This window comes from Phoca vitulina, unplaced genomic scaffold (assembly GCF_004348235.1).
Source record: "Phoca vitulina isolate PV1807 unplaced genomic scaffold, GSC_HSeal_1.0 scaffold27, whole genome shotgun sequence".
NCBI classification, from domain to species: domain Eukaryota; kingdom Metazoa; phylum Chordata; class Mammalia; order Carnivora; family Phocidae; genus Phoca; species Phoca vitulina.
The window spans coordinates 17,139,172-17,154,425 of NW_022589730.1; the positions used below are offsets into that span (position 1 = coordinate 17,139,172).

The window sequence follows — 15,254 nt, forward strand, 5'->3', positions numbered from 1 at the left end:
GCACTGTGCCCATCTTTCCTACGTGGGGGTCCCGGCCACTGTCTGCTGTTTCCATCCTTTCCAAGCTTGTGTCAGAAATCAGTTTCTCACATGAAGACAGGCCTGGCAGTGTGAAAGAGAACTCTCAGCCTGGAAGTAAAGCACCAGGAATCAGAATCTTACCACAACAAAATCCCTAGTGAACTTCATCATTTTCTGGTGGTGCAAACTGCTCATTCCAGTCACCTGGCAGGGGGGCTGTAAACACTGCGGCCCAGGCCTCACCCCAGCCCAGCCGAACCTCAAGGAGCTTCACAGGCGGGGGGGCAGGGTCTCTGCGAACACCTTGGCTCCTGCCACTTACCTGCCCTGACTTCAGACAAAGCACTGAACCTTTCTAAACCAAAGCGTTCCTCATCTGGAAAACGCCAATCATGTCTACCTCCTAAGATGGATGTGAGGACTATGATTTGATTACCACATACAAAATTACAGTAGGTCTCAGACTCTGCTGCTTCATCTGTAAAATGGCCATAACAAGGGACAAAGATCCGCTGGGGAACGTACGGTAAAAAGGAAGGTGGGAGGGGCTGTGAGTCATACAGCCCGAGCCTGTTTTTTTAACATAAATGAGAGAGTTACTCTGCTATCAGTCAACATACGGGACATTCCATTCCCCTGCTCCCAGGTCAGGGGTGACCCAATAAAAGGCAAGCCCCAAACGTTGCTGGAGCCGTCCTCTCTCTGCTGGGAATGAAAACCCAGCTGAAAACACAACCAGCAGAAAAAGCAGCCGAGGGGAGTTTGGAAGGTGGGGTAGCAGACCAGTGCTGCAGGCCCAACACAGGATCCTGCGGGTGTGATGGGCATTTCTGTTATTCCTCCTTTTTTCTGACCGCCTCAGGAGGGAAGGTGTGGTTCTGTACACCTTTCACTCCACACATGCGCACATGCATCTGCTGGATACACGGACAGAACTGGGAAGGCTGGTCTCAGGGCAACAGCCTTCTGATAAATATTCGGATTAAGTATTCCCGCACTGCTCGAGGCTCCACCACTTACACGTCCTCCAACGGTTCAAAGCTAGCCATTTCCTCACACTCCTGCCAACATATTGTGCTATTAAATTTTTCTTCAATTGCAGTAGAGTTGACACATGGTGTTATGTTAATTTCAGGTGTCTCATACAGTGATTCAACACCTCTATCCATTTCTCGGGGCTTCCATCTATCACCATACATGTTATTACAGGATTACTTACTGACTCCGTGTGTTGTTAAAATTTTAATTTTTGGCAACATGGTATTTGGAAATGGTATTTCACTTGGTTAATTGCGATTTCTTTTCTTACTGGTGAGATGAACTATCACAGTATGTTTAGCTGTCACGGACCTGGGCAACCGATGCGTGTCACCATGCCCCCGGGGTCCTAGCACAGTCAAGGCCTCCCTGCCTTTCCAGGAGCATCTAGTGAAATCTGTGCTCTCTGCTGAACCACACCCCCACATTGACCTCTAATACAAGTGCCTTGAGAACAAGGGCCATCGTCGGGGACCATCGCTGATCGGCATCCCTGGTGCTACTTAAACCGTAAGCAAACACGGCACACAACCCTGTCTCCCTGGCAGGGCTGCCATGCTGCTTCGGGAGAAGGGTGAGCAGGGCTTAGCAAAACAATACCTTCTTGTACCCAAAAAACAAGACTCCACGAAAAACATTTCTGGAATATACTACGCCACTCCTTTAGAGAAACTTTAAAAACTGACCCAGCTCCTCTTGGAAACTTCTTGAGCCACCACCCCATGGACCCCACTAGCCCCTGAGATGATCCTGCGAACACCTCCAGCAAGGCCTCAGCTCCATATTCACAACCATCCTAGAAGGCCTCTGGTGAAAAGCCAAGGGCAGGAAAGCTCATAGCGTCTGTCACAGCAGGCCCGGGGTGGAAGGCCAAGCAAGACAGGCTTTTAATCCCTGCCTCTTACAGGTCTGCTGAGATTTCCACCACAAACATCCATCTTTTTCCAGATCACGTCAACATGCAAATTTATAAGTAAATAAAAACACTCACATGGGCCTTTCTCATTATTCTACTAGGAAACTATGATGTGCTGCCCATGAGCATTGCTGGGTTTCTTTTTGGGGGAGAAGAAGGAACACGATCCATCTCTCTCCAATGGACACTCAAACTGTTTTCTTCAGTATGTATGTTCCTAATATTGCAACCCAATTTGAGGCCCTGACGATATTTATGACCTCATCAGGCCCGGCAACATTTCTTTGCCATTCCTCACTGTTACTAGGGACACTCTCTATGTAGTCTACTCTGCAAATCAAGCCTCGGAGTCCTCACAAAGGCCCAAGGGGATACAATGTAGCAAGAGAAAGGCCTGAGGGAAAGCTGCCCAGAGGGCTGGAGCCCGAGGTGATGAAAATGTCCTCTGTCATGACCATGTGGTGAACACCTTCCCCACTGCCGACCCCCTTTCTCTGCAACCCGTGGGGTCGCCACCATGTTTCTCAGGCTCTCCACCCATAAGGAGGTGAAGAAGTACCTTTCCATTTAAGCAGCATTTTCTTCTCAGCTGCGACAGTCTTAGGATTCTTTGTTTATTCACCTGCTTGCTTCGGAGGCTTGCTTTTTTTTTCCCCCTGGGGAAGGTGCCTAGACAAAACAGCAGGGCCTTGTATTTGTATAAGGTTTCAGCATTATCAGGGGCTATCACATGAAAACAGTCCTAACAGCTCTGAGAATGAATCTCAACGTCTTCAACTGAAAAGAACATAAACTATTTTAATATCTGCTCACACCGACACTTTTATCTCTAATATTTCTCCCTGACGGCTCTCATTTCTTCTGTCCCACTGAAAACATTCATGGCTTTCTTCTGGTTTTTGTTTTTTGGCAGTATTTGCAGACGTTAAGAAATGGCCAAGGGAGAGAAGAACATTATTGCAAAATGAGTAGATAAATGATCTGTGCCATTTTCCTCTGTGGGTGTTTGAATCACCCTGACTCTGTCTAAATAAGTCCTTTGCTGTAACATACCCACTTAGGCAGACTCTCCCAAAGACAACTTAATGACTCCTTCCCCTGCACCCAACAGAATTTTATCAAAACAAAAACAAAAACCCCCAAGCATACCTGAGAGAAAAATTAGCCAATCTTACATGTAAAAAAATTTTTTTAAGGGCTGCTACTGTTCTTCGAGGGGTATCAATATGAAAAGTAATGCCATCTACATGCATCATTACAAATTTAGCTACAGGGAAGAAAAAACAAGAGAAAAAACATTTTCTAAACCTCTGGTCTTTTCTGAATCTAGTTTTTCATGTCATGAATTGCTCCATTAACTTCTCTGTAGTGGTAAAAACTTCTAAACCACCTCAGAATGATATGCAAAAGTGTTTTTTTTTTTAAATTCCAAAGCCAAATATGAATTTTTTGAGATGATCTATACCTGTTTGCCACAATTAGCATGGACATAGGTACTGTTTATAATTACTCTTCTATATTAACAATGTCAGCCTGGAAATTCCTTTCTTAAAGGAAACAGAGTGCTTAAGTTCTGATCTATCAAAGTGTGAGGCTAAAAACACATTATAATTCATTTTGTCTATGAATGCTGTCTATTCCATACTGAATATGAGGTACCCCTCATTTGAAGAATTTCATTCCTTCCCAGTATCAGTTATTTATTCTTTTGTAGTCTGTGGCATTCTGATGATGCTACAAGTTTAGGAAATTACTGGGCAGAGAAAGGAAAAGAAAAAGGGGGAAATAAAGTTAATGCTACTTATTGTTTACTTTTAAAACCAACTATGTAAAAAGTAGGAATTGCTTAAAGTAAAATCATTCTTTCTTCTGCGTGTGTCACTATTTGAGAATGACTTAAATACCTGCTAAAGCAAAGATCTGAGTTAATTTTAAAAATCAAAAAATTAAATTTAAAAGGACTCCAAAGGATTATTAGATCTGAATACCATTTTTACAGTCTAGAATGAAAAGGCACCTGATGATATGGCCACCAGAGGGAGCTATAACTCCCCAATACATGTCCTCAGCCAGGCATCAAGAGCCATCCATGAAGCCTTCATGGTCAGGGATGCTCACGATTCCTCTCCTCCAGTGAGCTTCCCATGGACAGAGGAGTTAAGGGTGAGGTATTTCTTAAAGTTTTTGCATTTGTAGCAATTCCAAAGCAGGAAGGAGCTGGAAATAATGCATGTTTTATTATTAAAATTGATAATCTGCATAAGAATGAGGGTCTTAAAAATACATACAGAATAAAATAAATAAGAAATTATGAAATGAGACAGTAAGGAAAATATGAGCATATATAAATCACTGGGAGAGCACAAAAGCAGGAGAAAGAAACTCAGCCTAGTGGCAGGAAGGGCACCAAGGGGCTGAGAGGAATATGCAAGTTTGCAGAGTGCATGGGCGGTGGTGGGGTGAGTGGCGGGGGGGTGATGGCGGTTATGGATTTGGTGGCCCTGGGCCAATGTGGGACCACAGCTGGGTGCAGAGGGAAAGTCCCAACGCCATACCTCAGTGTGCCCACAAGCAGCTGCACAGGGGTGAGCAAACAAAACCAAGCGCCACCAGACCTGAGCAAAGTGGGCAGAGACAGGGAAAGCTGCCTGGGGGTGATCTCATGGGGTGGGGGGTTAGGAGGGTGTAGGCATGAAGGACAAGAACAAGGCAGCTGTGCAGAATAGGAAGATGCTGGTCATTCTGGACGTCCAGCAAAGGCACAGGAGGCGGAGTGTGGCCTCTGAAGGCAACCGCAAGGCCAAGAGATGCCCTGGAGGGTGCAGAGAGGGCGCTTTTGTCAAGATTGAGGGGCCGGGACCTTAATCCACAGCAACAACTGATCTGATCATTAAGGGTTCTGCCAAGACCCGAAATCAGTCTATGCTGGACAGAATTCTGTTTCGGGTGCGGGGGGGGTAGATGTGAACAGCATCTGGGAAGTCCTCTACACAAACACGGAAACCAGGCTGGGGGGTGGGAAGGAGGGATGAGCGCCAAGGACAACTCCCAGGTCTCCAGCTCGGATGCTTCAACAGTCGCTTCAGCCACCAGTGAAGATAGATCATTCCAGAAAAATAACAGTTTCAAATATTTTGACATTCCACAGCAAGAAACAGTGTAAGAACAAACCAAAGATCCTGAGTTATATGGTCTCACTAGTCATTCAAATCTCAAGATGGTCTGACTATATATTTAATAACAGAGAAAACGAAATCACACTACGGGGAGCCCGTAACTCATTCTGGAAGAAAGGAATTTGCAAATTTCCTTTCTCCTCTCTAGACTGTCTAGATAACATTTAAAATCACTTCAACAAAATTAAAGCCACTGTTCACAATGAACTCCCAAGAGTTTACAAGTCAGAGGCAGAGAATATATAACCAACACTATCATTTTCTCACTAGCAAAAACAAAAAGAAAAAAGAAACAAGGATCAAGTTTTTTAAAGATTCACCCATTTTTGATTTCCCAACCAGTTGCCCCCAAACGTGAAACATAGCATTTCTTTCAAATGCTTCTCTGTTTTCCTACCATGAATGCTTAATTTCAAGCATCTAAAAATAACAGAGACTTGGAACAATCATCAGTTCTTCAAAAGGGGAAGCACAATAGTGCACCTTGAACAAGGAAGGAAAGAAATGCAAACACTCCTTCCAACACTTTCACTACCCAGCAAACACTCCTTCCAACACTTTCACTACCCGTTGCTCTCGGACTGCCAGAGGAATGTGAGCACACACTCATTAAGAGGCAAGGTATATTTTATATCACTTGTGTTGATATTATACAGTAGAAATGCCAGTTGTTTTAATAATTTACTGAGGAGCCACACATTGCAGACTCCTTATTAAACATTACTTGCACTAAGGTCCTAAGTCTAAAAAATATTCAGTGGAGAAAACGGGCTATATTTTAATTGCAGTACTAAATTATGGATCTGTACATCTGCTTGTACATGTATAAATTCAACTTTATCATTCATGTATTTATAGACAAAGCAGTGAGAATCATTTCCTCTAGGACAGAAACAATTTGACAGTTGTATTCATTTGTAGACTTCAAAATCCACAGTGCCGATCTAAAAAGTTCCATAAATGGGGCGCCTGGGTGGCTCAGGCAGTTAAGCGTCTGCCTTTGGCTCAAGTCATGATCTCAGGGTCCTGGGATCGAGCCCCAGCTTCTCCCTCTCCTCTGCCCCTCCCCCCCTTCTTGTGCGCTCTCTTTCTCAAATAAAAGCTTTAAAAATTATTTAAAAATAAAAAAATAAATAAGAAGTTCCATAAGTTATGTTGTAAGCATGCTGCCCTTGAAGAGGGGAAAGGAAAAAAAGCTCCTGCAATATCTAGAAACCCCATTCCTCCACGCCCAAAACGTCAATACTGGCTCAATTCTGTCTGTCATTGACTAACCAGCAGCTCTATATAACAGTTTAATCTGAAAATCATGACCAAACAACACAGGCACTCCCAGTTCTAAATATGTATGTTGTAGAGAATCAATAGAGAATACTCTCAGGGACTGGCAACTGAGGACCCGTGGGCCACCAGTACACAGACGTGCCCATCGGATCCTGTCCTGGCTCCTTCTGAGCTTTCTTGGAGACCCTAGGTCCTGCTGAGCCAAAAATCTACTATCTGGCCCTTCGAAGAAAAAAAGTGTGCGGGCCCCCAGTTTGGATAACCACTTACAGCACTCAGAGGAGGCTCTATTTCCCACTTAAGAACCTGCCAGCTCACTTACACTTATAAGCCATCCTAAAACTTTTATCTTCCAGGTCCCTCCCCCAAATATAAACCCTAAGTAGAAGTAATTTTATGAAATCTAATGACAATGTTTCTTAGAAGATGAAATATTATAACATAGGAGATTTGTATCTGAGAAATCTAACATCTTGGGATTCCAGAGATATGTATCCCTTTTTAAAAGCGTAACGTTTAGGTATAATACCAGGATATTTTCACCTTCAATAAGAGCATTTCTGTCAACGCTGATGCATCGTGGGCCCGGACAGGAGTATTCCCAAGGCCTCTCAGAGGCCCGGCCACTGAGAATGGGCTGGCGAGCCACCTTCACCCCCCAAAAAACAGGAGAAGCCCCGACTGACCGAGAAACCTCTCCCTCCCTCCTCCTTTGGTGAGGACATGGAAGCGGAGATCCCCTGCCGTCCCAGCGCTGGACCTCCCTTCACAAGGGGCCTTCTGGCTGTGTTTCTGCAGGGGTGGTTGTTAACTTCAACTTTTGTCAAATAAATATTGTCTTCATTGTCTTACACATTTAGAAATGCTTTCGTTTCTGACTCATCTCCAGTTGGCACACCTCCTTGCTTATACTTGAGCTTCTTACACTCTTTCCCAACCTCCCCCCAAAAAGGAAGATGGTGAGACAAATATAGAATACTCTGGGATAAAGCAGGACTGAAGGTACTGGGATGTGGGCTGGGGGGGTGGGGTGGGGCCTACAGCAAAGACACGCAGTTGAGGAATGAGGGAGAGGAAGGAGTCAGGAGGGGTGGGCAGCTAGGAGGGGGAGCCCACCCCCCCCATGTCCAGAGACATCCACTCTCCACCAATGCCCAGAGGTGCCCTCTGTAATTACATGATTAAAATAGTGCCCATGGCTCTTGAGTAGCTTTAATTTTTCCATTTTCTCGGGCTCCCACTCTGACCCGATGACCAAAATTTATTGCGCATCTACGATGTGCTGGTGCCCCTCTTCTTCCTGAAACCCATCCAATTCTCTGCCTTACAGACTCAGTGACCGGAGAACATATTTCTAGACTCTGAGGGCAATGAGGGCAAGACGTCCTCCAATTACCCCCTCTACTCTCTGTCGGACCACGGGGCCGAGCAGAGGCTCCCCTGATGATGCCCACACGTTCATGCATCAAGAGTGAAGGCCAAGGGCGCCCGGGTGGCTCAGTCATTAAGCGTCTGCCTTCGGCTCAGGTCATGATCCCAGGGTCCTGGGTTTGAGCCCCGCATCGGGCTCCCTGCTCAGCGGGAGGCCTGCTTCTCCCTCTCCCACTCCTCCTGCTTGTGTTCCCTCCCTCGCTTTCTCTCTCTGTCAAATAAATAAAATCTTTAAAAAAAAAAAATTTAAAAATTAAAAAAAAAAAAAAAAAAGAGTGAAGGCCAAGCCGAAGATTCTGAATGAGGGATTCACCTTAACACAACACCAGAGAATGGTATGTAAGTGTGGCCTGTCCATTACCCAAACTGGGATGACCCAAAGGCCAGTTCGTATCGCTAGTTTTACGGACACTAGCTATACCACAGCAAGCCCGGGGCCTGACGCAGAAGAGAAACACGCTGGCCCTATACACTGACCCATCTGCCACTTCTAATTGTTGCCCTCTGGGAAACCGCGTGGCCTGAGCAGTGTGCAAAGCCATGATGGACAGGCTTTCTGGGGACGTGGCACAGACACGTGCATTCAAGACCAGGAAGCAAACACGAACACAGATAGAGTGGTGTGCTTTTTTACAGAGTAAGAAGAGGTTTCCATTTGGGAGGAGGACAGCAAGATCCTTCAAAGTCCTACGGTGGGGGGGGGGGGGGGGGGGCGTACAGCTAGAATAAATCGTCTGAAGTGAGGTTCTCTGGGGCGCTCACGTGAGTGACTGTATGAGCTCTTAGGGGCAGGGATTTTAAGACGAATACTCTTCAGCCCCAGAGGCCTTTAGTGAGGTTGTGATTCCGCAGCAATGCCCTAGATAGCCGAGGCGTGCAGAGGGGAGGCCGACTGGCAAGCGCCTGCACATCACAAACAGCGTCTCAGCGGAGTGTAAGGTGCTCTGCACCCACCTAAGGAGGTCCACGTGCTGTGGGGGAGGGCGGGGGGAGACTCCGCTCTCTAGGTTAAAGACCCCCTGTACAGGGCTCAAAACCAAACACAGTTCTGTCCCTCCAGGGGCTCAGGGCTATGTCAGCGGAGGAGGTTGGCTGCACAGAATAGGACGGGAGACGTGGGGTTCTCGGCGGCCAAGAGGTCATGGCCCCATCTAATGAGTGCATCCGGGAGACACCTCCAGCCCCGTGACCTTGGGTGTCTAGATTGCCAAGACTTTCCAGAAGCCTGGAAATAATGGATTTTTAATAGGAAATCTCCCAAGTGTTGGCTCAGGATTTTTATTTCTTTGTTTTAGTGCTCCATGGGCCAAATAAGCACACCTGTGAGCTCAGTCTAGTCCACAGGGACCGACAGTTTGCAAACTCTGGCCTAACGACATCCTAGAAGGGCTTACATCGAGGGGACTCTCAAGGTATGTATAGCCTCAAGGTTTCCCAATTGGGTAAATTTATGCTAGGCAAGGTTTTCAAAAAATGCCCCCCCCCCCAAAAAAAGTCCTATTTGGAGAGAAAGTGAGTTAATAGTTAAAATTTACTTGTGTACAGTGTGTAGCCAAAATATTGCCTCACCCATTTCTCACTGGTCACCTGGGGGAAAAGTCATGACCGTGGATGGAACAGACTATCCCCACATTAAACCTGGGATCCATCTTGTTTTAGCGCCATTGGTTGTAGGACAACCAGACATTGTGTTCCACCTGAGCAAACAGCATCCCCATTCCTGCCCCCAATGTTGAAACTGAATTTGATCAAGTCTTTTTTTTTTTTTTTTAAATAAGATTTATTTATTTTCGAGAGGGAGAGAGCGCGCGCATACGCGGGAGGGATAGAGACTCTCACGCAGACTCAGCGCTGAGTGTAGAACCCGACGCAGGGGCTCAATCGCACGACCTTGAGATCATGACCTGAGCAGAAACAAGAGTTGGACGCTTAACTGCACCACCCAGGTGCCCCTGACCAAGCCTTTAGATGCAACTTCTACCATACAGGAAACCCAGGAGGAGAAAGAACACAATAAATGATACAGCAAGTAACAATTGAATGACCATTCCAGGTCATTTAAAGGGGAAGTGGGGGGATGATTCTAATTAACAGGAGTTTAAGAGACCCACCAAAAGTAAATGCAATACATGATTCTCAACTGAATTCTGCTCTAAACGGCCCAGTTATAAAAGGCATCAGAGGCACGGTTCAGGGGAGTCAGGTAATGGACTAGGTAAGAGAGTCCATTAGGCAATTATTGTTAATTTTGTGAAAATTGTATTGTGGTTATAAAAGAATACGCCGTTTTTTCGAGATGCAGGCTGAAGTACTTAGGGGCTGGGTGTCATGATGTCTATAATTCACTGTGGAATACTTCAGTTAAAAAAAAAAAAAAAAGATAATGAAGCCAATGCAGAAAAATGTTAACAACTGCAATCTAGATAATGGGATGGAGGTGAGGCGGGGCCGTGGGGCCATCTCGCGGGGGCAGTAACTCCCTGTCACCAGCCCACACGAGATTTCTTGCCACATCCCTCCAATGCCCTCGATGCGTGTGTGTGTTCTGCGTTTCAAATCACCGCTTGTCAAAAAAAAAAAAAAAAAAAAGACAGCAACCAAACAGGTGTAACTTGATGCTAAGAGTTCCACACACAAAATCCACAGAAGCAAGTGTGAAATGAGAGTCTTGAAATCTTCCGTATGAAAGCATGAAATTCTAGTTGTCTTGGCCACTGTTGCTCAATTTTAAGGAGCAGCTTTATGGTGTCAGATGATTCTAAGTAACCGCAAATGACCGATCACAATTCAGGAGGAAAAGCGGGGAAGGTACAGCTAAAACTTGTATTAAAAGGACCCTATTCAGTTACTACTTAAGCCTATGACAAAAAGGAGTCCTGAGATACAAGCTTACCTAAAGAATACAGTTTGAAACTTAAAGGTATTCTAAGTTTAAAAAAAAAAAACAACAACACAAACTAAGATCTTACTTGGCAAAGTCTATCTATTCAAAATTGATTTCCTTTATGATATTCACTTATAATTCTAAGAACGTGGGTCAGCTCAAATACAATGGGCAGTTCTTTAACTCTGCTTTTAATAAGGATGCAGCCATCACATTGCAGGTTTTAGAGAGACCCTGACCGTCATCTAGTCCAAATGGCCCATCCAGGGGGCTCAATGTTTGTCACTCAGGTAGAGTAGTAACCTACCGTTAGAAAGAGCAGTCCAATGTGATCAGTTTGGACGAAAGGGGTGGCGCTGGAGTGGGGGGCAAACCAGACCAGAGAGGGTGGCAAAGCCTATTACCAGTGGACTCGAATCCTACACCTCAGCAGGAGACTGGGACTGTGACGAGGGGGCAGGAGGACTTCCCGGGGAAAGGCGCCTCCTTGACTCCCCCACATCACACTCTACCTCACAGAGACAACGGACCCATTTCCGAAATGGAGGCAGGTACCCCATGTATGCCCTGGTTCCAAAATGGTTTTACTTCTTTTTGAATGTCAGATTGGCATTTTACAGGTGGTATGCTTTTGTTTTAAGAGTTAGAGTTTCTTTTCCTCAGCTTTAGGGAAAAAAAAAAAAAATCACATAGCATTTTTTTTTCCCCATAGCTCATCAAGTTGGGAGGTCTTTTACCTGGGGTGACCAGTCTCCATATACATCCTATGTCCTGACCTCCCACATTTGACGTAGCATCTGTTGCAGACAAAAGTGTCCCTGTTTAGTTGACAGATTATATGGTCGCCCTTCTTTGACCCGAAGGTGTGGCCCAAAAGAAAAGCTTTCTCTGCTAGTGCCATTTCCACACAGACCAAACGCTCAGACATTCAAGGAGAGCAAGAGCTCAATTACCAAATCTTCTTTAAACAAAGGCTCTTTTAATGAAGTTAGGCTTTGCTGGAAGGAAGCTGGAAAATGATCTTGTATTCTCGGTGCAGGATTGGGACAAAGAATGCGGAAAAGAAGGGCATTTCAGGTACAGGCCTCTCAAGGGTGGATCAGCTGCCCTGGTAGAGAGACAGGCCCGAGACCAGGGTCCCACAAACCCCAGTCCTCTGAAGTGGACCCTTAGACAGCCTCTCACTTGGGAGAGATGGAGTGCTCATGACACCGCCGACCAACACATCCCGCCCCTTTCCCCCCCACCCACTGCACCCCAACCACCAGCCCACCCCATCTCAGGCCAGGCAGCCTCCCTTGGAGACAAAGCAGAGAGAGCCCCAGAGAAGTAAATCCTGTATTGAGGTGCCTGGGTGGCTCAGTCAGTTAAGCACCCGACTCTTGATTTCGGCTCAGGTCACGATCTCAGGGTCGTGAAATCGAGCTCCACATCGGGCTCCGTGCTCAGTGCAGAGTCCGCTTGGGATTCTCTCTCTCCCTCTACCTCTGCCCGTCCTCTCCTCTCTCTCTCTCCTTCCCTCCTTCCCTCCCTTAAAAACAAACAAAAAAACTATTCTAAAAAAGGAATAAATTCTGTCTTTTCAAAACACCCAAGTCTATATGGTTTCTACCACTTATGGGTTTCTGATGATGCTGCTCGCCAACACTAGCCTTCTTTCTCCATCCATTATCCTTTCCACAACAGGGGTTCCCGTTCCTGTCCAGCTCCCTCCCTGGGAAGGGAGAATGGGAAACACAGATGGAGGGGGTTCGGTGACAGGCTGTAGGTGACAGGGGGGGCTTACTGGGGTTCATAAGGACACTGATAGTAAGGGTCTCACCCCAGCGGAGAGCAGGGGACACACACCACAAATCCACACTCATGACTTCTGCCTCCAAACACAGGAGAGCTGCCAGGTGAGCAGAGTGACCAGGGGGCTCTCCCCAGACTCCTGCACACCAGTTACGAGGCAACAGTAATCCCTGTTCTATACGAGCTACTGGGACACAGAGAACTAGAGAGGATTTGCTCAAGATAATGTGGAGGAGAATGCAGGTCATGAGGCAAAATAAGAAGGTGATAAACGGGGCCATTCTACAGTGAAATGCCAACATGGCGTGACCTGCACGCTGCCACCTAATCCTTCCGTTTTAGCTCACTCATTGGCAAATGGGTCCTGAAAGAACTATGGCACTCAGAGAAAGTGGACACCCGAGCGAGGCACGGAGAGCAAAGGAGGAAGGCAGGAAGGGAGGACAGTGTGTTTTGTATTTATTAAAACTAAGAAAATGAAGGACAGGGGCGCCTGGGTGGCTCAGACAATTAAGCGTCTGCCTTCAGCTCAGATCACGATCCCAGAGTCCTGGGATCGAGCCCAGCATCAGGCTCCCTACTCAGCGGGGAGTCTGCTGCTCCTTCTCCCTCTGCAGCTCCCCCTGCTCGTGCTCTCTCTCACACTCACTCTCTTTCTCTCTCTCAAATAAAATCTTTAAAAGAAAATGAAGGACAGAAGTAGGATCCAGACTTTCTGCTCATCTTCCAGCACTTGGTCCATTAAGTCATACACTATCTTTCCAATGAACATCTTGAGGTATCCTCTGTAATTCCTTTTACCCTGCTAAGAAATCATGCTGCCTCTTTTCATGTAAAAGGTAAAATTCAAGGCTCGGGTTTGTCCGCCTCTTCTAAGATTTGAAGCCTAATCCCACTACCAATTTTAACCTCAGATCTTAACAGGCTGAGAAATACAATCTGAATCCATTTCATTGTTTTATGAACGGCTTTGGTAAAACAAAGCAAAAACAATCAAAATAAAAATCGCTGAAATTTTCCAAATCCAACCTCTTCCTTCAAAACTGTAAAATTCATGGAAAAGAGTGAGAGCAATAGGCATTTTGGACATAAGAGCACAATTTACTGGTGAGCATGCAAATGTTTCTATTAAAAAACAATCTGCCCAGTCTGGCTCATGGTGCTCTGTATAAGCAATAGAAGAGAGAGGTCTCAATCCCCTGTAAATTCTAATCTAGTAGGAGACAGACAAGGGAAATACTAGAGCATTCATACGGGCACAAGAAAGGAGAAGGAACCTGCAGGTGAGATGTGCCTCCCTCCCACACCACCAGCAACTCCCGATGGAGGCGAATGCGTGCAGTTCCCATGACGGCTCAGACAGCTAACCCTCGGTCATTTGAGGCACACATAAGAATGGAGAATTTTTTTTTTTTAAGATTCATTTATTTGGGGGGGGTGCAGAAGGGAGAGGGAGAGAGAGTAGCAAGCAGACTCCGCGCTGAGAGCAGAGCCCAACGCAGAGCTCCATCTCAGGACCCTGAGGTCACCATCTGAGCCAAAATCAAGAGTCAGACACTTAACCCACTGGGCCACCCAGGCGCCCCAAGTATGGGGAACTTTTAATAAGATCTCACAGATTTTTCTTGCATCAACTTTATTTATGTATTTTTCACAATTTCTCCAGGTGCTATTGTAGTAACTTATTGGGACAGGAAAAACTAAAAATGTCCATGAAGATATAAGACCAGAAAATCAAGGTTTGCCTACCCAGGGCAGAAAAGGGCTTCTGCTGGGCGAGCATGAAGATGAGGTGAGCTGGACAGAACGAGGCCCCGTTACAGAGTGTCCAACATCACCCTGAGGGCCTGAAGCCAGAGGGTGACTGAGGGGACCAGGAGGGGGCCGATAGGATGAAATGAATGTTCTAATGAGAGCACTCCAGCAACACCTAACTGTCCCCAGCAGCCACCGCAACCCTCATGGCTCAATCCTACAGAGTACCAAGCGTGAACAGAGCGGGGCGCCGGGGGCCTGTTCCACACCACTGACATGCGTGGCCTGGGAAAGCGATAGGACAGGCAAGTTGGACTGGGACACCTCTAATGTCTCCATGTCTAAAGTTCAAAATGGTCTTTGTTCTCCAAAATCTGGTCCAAATCCCAGTTCTCAGTGGCTCTAACCTCGTTGTGCTGATGGTCCAATAACTTATTGCGACACCCAGCAGAGCCAACAGGAATAAAAGGGCTGATTTCAAGATGTAGGAGTATCAGGCACAATACTCAAAATAAAAAAAGCTAATAAGGACGTAGGAAGACCAGGCTGCTGGTGTTTCCAGAAAAGGCACAGAAATCACCAAATTCACTCACATCACCAAATCTCTCAATTCAGATTATACACGCCAGAGAATACCCAGTTCTGCTAGGAACAAAATAATGCTTTCGTGTCTCCCTAAATTAGGGATTTAAAAAAAAAAAAAGGAATGTATTAAAATAAACACACATTCCCAAACTGTATTTTTCTACGGAGAAAAAAAAAACAAAAACACACTGGAATCCAGTCTCCTCATCAAATCAAGCCAGATGGAAGGCAAGACCCCCCGCACAAAACGCGGTCCATTGCTCCATCAGAAACTCCAGAGGGGGGCCCGGTAATCTCGTCTTAAGGAGGCCTCCAGGTGGGGCGCCCGGGTGGCTCAGTCGTTGAGCGTCTGCCTTCGGCTCAGGTCATG

The 15,254-nt window shown here is 46.1% G+C and overlaps 1 protein-coding gene across 7 annotated transcripts in view; it reads right to left on the minus strand.

Annotated features, from left to right (window-relative positions):
• NEDD4L (NEDD4 like E3 ubiquitin protein ligase) overlaps positions 1-15,254 on the minus strand; it is a 330,492-nt gene that overhangs the window by 208,403 nt on the left and 106,835 nt on the right. The gene's annotated exons all lie outside the window — the stretch shown is intronic.